Consider the following 8,471-nt stretch of genomic DNA (forward strand, 5'->3'; position numbering starts at 1 on the left):
TATTCAAGAATCTAACTTGTTTTTTATCGTTGAAGTAAAACCTGAAATCCTTAAACCCTCTTTCCCAATCGTCCGTAAAAGCGATTAGGAAAAATCGATGCCATAGACATTGCCCGTAATAGCAAATCGCGACACCACGTAGCCTTCATAGGTCACTGTGTAAATCGCGATGATATAACAATTTACGCATTGACGTCTATGTCGGTCACAACTGGATGGCAATCGCTCTGATCATGAGTATAAATCGTGGTAAAGGTGCACTGTCATTGCTTGTGCAAATCAATTTCACCATTTTTTAATATTTGTGCAAATAACGTTTTTGTACACCACTTATATAAAGTCACGTTCAAGAAAACAACTCTTTTCCATTTTACACAATGTTAATCGCTTGAACGATTTTCAATTACGAAGGGTGAACATAACGACGATTTGCTTTTACTATATAACAGTTCTATTTATTGGCGTGTTTAGTGAAATTGAAATTTTATTTACTTCAACCTAGAGATATTTACATAATTTGTATACATAGTCTACAAAAATTGTTTATACAAATTTTTTTTTTACAGTCTATAAAATCTGCTAAAAGTCGATGCACATCACATTACTCTTGTGCGGGTCTCGTCGTTCGTTGCCTTTTAGGTATTCTTGTCGACTGAGTTTTTTCTCTTCCGCAATTAGAAACTCCATCAATTTTTTGCATACTTCTGTGCGAAATCCAGGCATATCAACCTGCAACAAAAATGTAATGTGGCACCAATATATACATTGAGTCCCCAATAACAAAGGGTAATAAAGAGCATACAACGTCGAAATAAGGTTCTTGACCATTGTATATTGCTTCAATATACTTCATTATAAATACGCCACAATCGATGTCATTATTTTATAAAGAAGCATTGTGTGCTAAGCGAAAGATCCACTCACCAACGTCGACTCCCAAAACGTCTTTGACGAATTCGGCCTGTGATTAATGTAGAAGATAGTAAATTCTTGACCACTGTACATGATATGATACCCTTATAAATGGAATCTTACGAAATGCAAAATGTCAAGCTATAAACCACTGTGTAAGTCCAATGAATCGTAACACCATATTTGTTTTTCATGTAAATCCATCACGTATAAGACCCAATGCTTTTCAGATTGCTAGAGTGTAGGAATCAATATTTGTATATCGATCATACAAATGGTGTTAGGACTGTTATGATGTAACCTTGCACAAGAGGTTTGCTCACTTGACCAAAAGTCTTCGCAATGATCATTGTTAACCCAGTATGGTAGTCCATCTTGAAATCCAATGGAGTATGGCAATCAATGGATGATACTCTGTTGAATGAAACAGTGATAATAGAAATGTTAAAACACAAAGCAACAAGAGTAAATCAAAAAACAAAATAAACATAAAAGGGAACCGATATACCATGAAATAAGGGTTGACGATGCATCTAGTTTTGCTTGTTGCATTGCTTTTAATATACTTAACGAAATCGGATATAGTCTATTTGCAAGAAATATGAACTTGTTAACGTACATACCCATGCCATACGTAAATATATAACTGATAGTGGTTTCATACGAACAAAATTACTAATAGTGTTTCCTTTAGCGAATTCGTTTTGTAGTCGATTGATGTTCTCTTGGAGTGATTTGCTAAGTTTTCGCCCACCTTTTTGGTGGATGTTCCACTGACATTAGCAGAATATTCAATAAACGATATTGAAATTTCATTATATAGTACACAACACAAATCGCATAAATGGCATAAAAGAGACAAATTTTGAAGAAAATCGACACGATGTTTAGACATTATACAATTGATTTGCCATTGTTGGTCGTGTAGCTATCGTCTTCTCCTTTCTCGTCTCCTTCATCGATATCGATACCCCATTTACGATAAAGCAGGTTATATGTTCGATTCACGAATATGTCATTTATAAAGGAACTGTCGGTTTGTTTGTTCCTTGTTCATGAAGCAGATGATAATCACACCATCCAGTACTTATGCGACGTGTGATTCATATATGAAGGAAACTTCCTTTCGCAGACCGCCAGTTTTCAAACAAATAACACCAGTTACCAAAAAATGAGAACCAACTAATTACATTGCGCAGTAATAAACTTAAAAAATGTCATTTCATCTTCCTTATATAAAAACTGATCAAAGCGATAGGATGAATCAGTCAAATCATAATAGCACGTCTCATGTGGATTTATTTTTCAACATCTTCTGTGTCTTTTATATGTGATTGTGTAAATTGCGATAGAAAAATCGTTAACTAAACAAAGCTCGTCAACATAAATCATGATCAGACAAATCATAGCAGCGAAATTGCTTTGCAACTATGACTTAAATCGCCATGAAATTTTAAATTGTGATAGGCTATATCGTTCACATAGACAAAGCTCATCACCCTAAACCCTAAATCCAATTCTCTACACCAAAAATACATAAACCTAAAACCCTAAACAAAATTAAGACAACTAAGAATGAAATTAAAAGTATTAGGGCATAAATTGAAATTGATTTAGCCTCTTGAATATGAAATTTGATCTATTGAAGATCAAATCTCTAATTCTAATGACTTTTGTAAAATGAAAAGAATTGTAAATCAAATTAAACTAATGAAGGAGAAGAAGATTACCTTACACCAAATAAAGAAGAAGAAGAAGAGGTTGCTCCAATAATGGTACCAACTCCAAGGAGGAAGAAATGAGAGAGAGGACGAGGAAGATGGGAAAGAGAGAATTCTTTTTTATTCTCTCAATTTCTCAAATCTTCAAGTTATGGAAAAGAGACCCCAAGGGGTCCTATTTATAGCCCAATTTGGGAGCATTTTAGGCACTTAACATTTAAGATATTTTGAGGTTGAGGTGGAAAGGGAGCTCACATGGGCAATTTTCATTTTTTTCAAATGGGTAAAGTTGTCACTTTGCCAAAATTTTGACATATGGCACCCCTTTTGGAAGTGGGTGCCATGTGGGTCTTTTTTAAAATTCTCAAATGAGTAGAAGAGGGATTTTATTGAAATTTTGACACATGGCATTACCTTGCAAGTGATGCTCATGTGGGTTTTAAAAAGGGTTTTAAAGGTATAAAAATGATTTTGATTTTCGAAAATACCAAGTGGCACCCCTCTTTGAAAATGCATTTTTTATTTTAAAATCAAGGTGAAAAGTGAAATAAAATACGAGAAATAAAAAAGGGGAATTTGGAAATAATTGGATTCAAGAATCCAATTTTGATTTACAAAATCCAAATTGGGTAAAAACTGGATCCAGATTGAATTTTGAGAAATTTTGCAAAAATATTGAATTTAGATTTGAAATTCCAAGATTATTTTTGGAATTGCGGATAAAAATTGGATTTTTATTTTGAATTTGAAATCTCCAAATTGATTTTGAATAAAAATTGAATTTTGAAACTGGATCTGGATCCATTTTGATATTTCAAAATCCAGATTGAATTACGAATTGGATCCAAGGTATTTTTCAAAAGATTTTTGCAAAATGATGGATTTTGAATTTGAAATTCAAGAACTAATTTTGAACTTAGGATAAATATTGAGTTTTGAAACGGATCTGGATCTAAAGTTTTGAAAAAGATTAGATTTGGATCTCGATTTGAAGGGAATTAGTTCAAAAATGGGAATCAAACCCTGAATATGGGTTTTTAAAGGATTGAAAATGGAAAATCCTCAAATTCGTAATGAAAAATGGGATTTTGATTTTGGATCTTAGATCCAACTCAGAGAATGAAATTAGATCTTGTACCTGAATCAGAATCCAAGAAGTGAAATTAAATCTGAGATGTTAGATTAATTTGAGTTCAGAAATTGATTCAATTTAACATTCTGAATGGATCAAAAGGTGGACCCAGACTGAAATGGATCCGAAATGGTTTAGTTGAATCCTAGATATCTGATGGGATATTCCAGGTTCAAAGAATGAATTGGACTCTAGATATGGATTTCTGAATGAATCAGATGAAAAATCCAGGTCTGGGATAAAATTAGATCTCAGATCCAACATTAGATCCAATATCTGAATTGAAATGTATTGGATCTCGAATATTGATAAGATATTAGATGAAGGAATTGATCCGAGTCAGAATTGAGACTTGTCCCAGTTTAGAAAAATGTCAGAAATAGTGTCCTGAAGAAATTTATATTTTTATGTTTTCGCCCTGCAGGGGTAAAAACACTGGTCTGAACTAAATTGAACTGGATATGATTGAAATAAATGGAATCAAGAACCAGTTATACTCAGGTGAACTAAATTTTGAGCCAAAATACTAGCTCAACCGACCAGAGTCAGCTCGATTTGGACTGAATTAAGCTCAAACGAGCTAAAATGAGCTGAAATAAGCTAAAACGAAGGTCCAAGTGTGAAAAAGTGACTTTAAACTGGAATTGGAGCATTCAAACTTTTGATGAACTCTGATTAGACTCCTGAAGATAGGTTCTAATAAATTTGGTTGACTCGAGGACAAACTGGCTAAGATTCGAGCTAAAAATGAGCTTATTTCGCAAGAAATGAGCCAATTTTAGCTGAAATGGTCAGAAATGATCAGGATTCGCTCCTCGCGAGCTCAAGAGAGCTAAAAATGACAAATATTCTAACTTCTCTGAACTTGAGATGAGTATGGTAAAACCTAACTGACGAAAAGTCTAAGGGTGACCTAGGGGTAAAATGGTAATTTTATTGGTCAAACGAGGTAGACTGGCCTCCATACCAAAGTAAATCTAAGGATGAGACTCTATGTCACCCTGCAGGGGTTAGGCATCTGTGAAATGGGGGTGTCCAGAATGGACCTAAAAAATTTGGGGTGTTTACAATAGGTTGTTGATTTTTTAAGCCCTTAAAAACCTGCTTACTTATCACAATCACATGATTTAAAACTCATTTTCTACGTTAATAAGTTTCGATCTACAAAATAAATCCAACAAATATGAAGAAAAGGTAATTTCTACTAAATAGTTTTATCCCTTCAAAAGCACCAAATATTGGCTCCTATATATATACATGTGTGTGTATGTGTGTACATGGAGAAGGAGAACCGTGCAACCAAACACCCAAAATCCATAACTCATGAAAATAGATGGTGTTCCTTTTCTAATGACAGAGTTTTAAATTGATCGGACTTTACATATTGGATTTTTATCGTTCATTTAGTGAGAGACATGTTTTGGCTTATGAATATTTAATGTTTAATTAGATGCTTTTTTGAAAGTGCTAAAACTCAATGGTAGACAATACTTTGTATTGTAAATTTTTAAATGCCTTGTGAACCATCGATTTTTCATGTTTTGAAATACAAGACTATATGTCGTAAAGTTTTCATGTAAAGCATATCTCTTACTAAATAAGATATGGTCTATGAGATGCTCAAGCTTTGAAGTAAGGGCGCCCTATTGTTGTTGGTTGTAGATTTTGGACCTTCCTTCGGTTAGATAGTTTCTCGTGTATAATATGAGTCAAGTGTGAAAAATGATTGTATTGTACATAAAAAATGATGTGTTTTCCAAAATGCTCAATAATTTTTAAAAATCTGTCCGATGTCCAAATTCACAAATATTCAACTTTAAAAAGACCATTTTAACCTTTGCATGAGTAAATTCCGTAAAGTTTGTGCAATATATCAGTAGACTCTTAGTGTGTCGAAAAAATCTCAGAAATATTTCACTAAATTCACATATATAGTACAAAGTTCATGAATATAACTTGGAGATCTTCTTTAACTAAACAGATCACAAATAGATTGTGACATTCACAATTACAATACAAACTTCGCAATATAAACCTGCAAACCTTTGTTAAGTAAATACTCCTTCAGAATATTCTCAAATGTATGCTTACATTCGCAAATATATGTATATGCAAAACTTGACCCTCAATTATGGACTTTTCGAACATTTGTACATTAGACATGAGATTTGCAAATTTGTTGAAAACTTAAATGCAAATTTCTTCATGTTTTTGCAAACGTTCATACTAGCATTAAATGTGTCACTTCAATAATTATTATTTTGCCCTGAACCCCTTATGCCTCATCGTATTTTTCTTGGCAAATTTTTTTGGTGTTTTGCCAATGATTATTTTCAGTGAGTATTTCTGACTGCATTTCATCGATGAGTTTTTTTAGCGTCCAAGACATCATTACTGACTAGATATTATGATAAACACATCATTAACAATTGAAATAGTTATTTTTTAAAATTTCTGGCATGAATCCATTTTTAACTGAACATTGGCATGAATAAGTTGTTTTGGCCTTCTCTTTTCCTGTTAAATGATTAGATAAGCTTCATATTTTACCCGTTAATAACAAGCCCAATCTTGGTTTGGTCAAACCATGTCTGAGTAGGGATGGCAATTGTTTGGCTTTTGATTGGATATCTGACTGGCCAGACCCAATAAATCAGATTTGGTAAGAAAAAGTGGATCCTATTAACAAATCGAGCTGGCTTTGATTTTGCATGGCAAAATCTGATTGGATTCAAGTTCAAACTCAGTTTCCTACCAGGATCCAATCGGATTCTCACAAATTCTCATACAATTTCAAGATTCGAATACAAGACATAACAGGCAGTCAATGCCATTAAACATTGACAACCAACCACCTGACCGCTAAATAATAATAATATAAAAAATAAAAAAAAAGGCAAGGTTTTGATTTTTTTTGCGCCTTTTCAAGCTTTTAAAAATGTTTTGCCTGCTCTTTAAGCAAATTTTTGAAAAAAATTTGCCCACCCCTTTAAGCTTTTAAAAAAAAATTGCTCCTTTTAAGCAAAAGTGTGAAAATTTTTTGCCTAAAAATTTGTTGCTCCCGTTCAATCTTTTGAAAAATGCATGCCCCCCTTTAAGCAAAATCCAGAATCTACCATTGATGCCATGCGGCCTGTGGCCCAACCTGAATAGGTCGGGTTTGACCCTAGTTTTTAGAAGAAGGCTCAACCCAAACCTGTCTTAAAACCAACCTGAAAAAAAATACGGGCCAAGTTGGGTCAGCCTGCGGGCTAACAGGCTACCTAGGGACTTAATACATATATATATAGAGAGAGAGAGAGAGAGAACTAAACATATTAGGCTCCATTTTCTCGTTCTACCCTATAGTTTGAAGTGTTTTATGATAGATTTGAACAGTTAGATGTGTTCACCATGCACAATTTAGTGGGAATAGACTCTTTGATCATATTTTTTTGATGAATAATGTATTTTTATGAGCCAAGAAAATTTGATGTCTGCATAGCTATTGATTTTGGATCATGAAAAAAAATTATATACGGGTCAAATTCCAGTGATCCAAAAGTCACTTCCCCCAAAACAAAACCTATAGATCACATCTATGGTGTTAGTTGTGAGAAAAAATATTAAAAAACTATGATTTTGAAGGGGCAAAACGAGAAAGTGGCAAGAACCAATGCATTCTCATATATATATATATATATATATATATATATATATATATATATATATATATATATATATATATATATATATAGAGAGAGAGAGAGAGAGAGAGAGAGAGAGAGAGATGCATTGCTACTCACTCTTTAGGTGCTCAAACGAAGGTCACTCACATTGAGCGGTTTTCGGTTTTGGAATGCAACAACCAGAATTTTAGAGAGGTGTTCGATTTTGACTCGAAACAGAAAAGTTAGAAGCATGTCTCAACTTTCCAACGACTGTAAAACGTAAGTTTTCAATGCTGGATCAGAGAGATACATATCTGATAATAGAGATTGTTCTACAAAAACTAGCCACATATTTGAGAGAAAAATCGCATATATTTAAGAATTTGCATGTGCGAAGGGTAAAAAAGTATTTGCAAAAACATATATTTGTGATTTTGCACATAAAGAGAATAGCAAAAATTGTAGAGCGCTTCAGAGAATGTGTCATGTACCGTATTTTTTTGTTAAAAAAATCCATGTTCTGTCCTATTTTTCAAAAACTTTTGAACTTGCTAGTCAAACTCGCAATTATCTTTGAGGTATGGGCTCTATCACATCATTACCTCTCAACGCACCTTCCCCAACTTGCGTCTGGTTGACACCCAAGAACCAATCATATGGTGCCGAAGCTCTAACCAGAAGACAACTTTTTTGTGATTCATGTGCACGTATGTTGTGATAACCGTGGCATTATAGGTGAGGGGAAGGGAATGATGGCTGGTCTTAGCTGGAGCATCTTGGCCAAGGCGCTTTGTGTATGGAAAGACTCGGTGGGTCCATCCCCAAGCTTGGCTTTTAGGGCTGTATGGATGAATGGAGGGCAGTAGGAAACATGTAAGTGACAAAACCATGCATCACATTCGTACCATGCTGTCCTCTACAAGTGCAAGGCAGTGTGGATACGGCTGGTTTCACTTAGTTGGCTGCCAACTTGGGCAAGAAAGGTTTCCAAGCATTTATCATCCCGCAAAAACAAGAACCCAGGAATGCAAGTTGAAACAACACAAACATTAGTTA

This window comes from Nuphar pumila, chromosome 8, assembly GCF_984573655.1.
Source record: "Nuphar pumila chromosome 8, dmNupPumi1.hap1.1, whole genome shotgun sequence".
In the NCBI taxonomy this organism is placed as follows: Eukaryota; Viridiplantae; Streptophyta; class Magnoliopsida; order Nymphaeales; family Nymphaeaceae; genus Nuphar; species Nuphar pumila.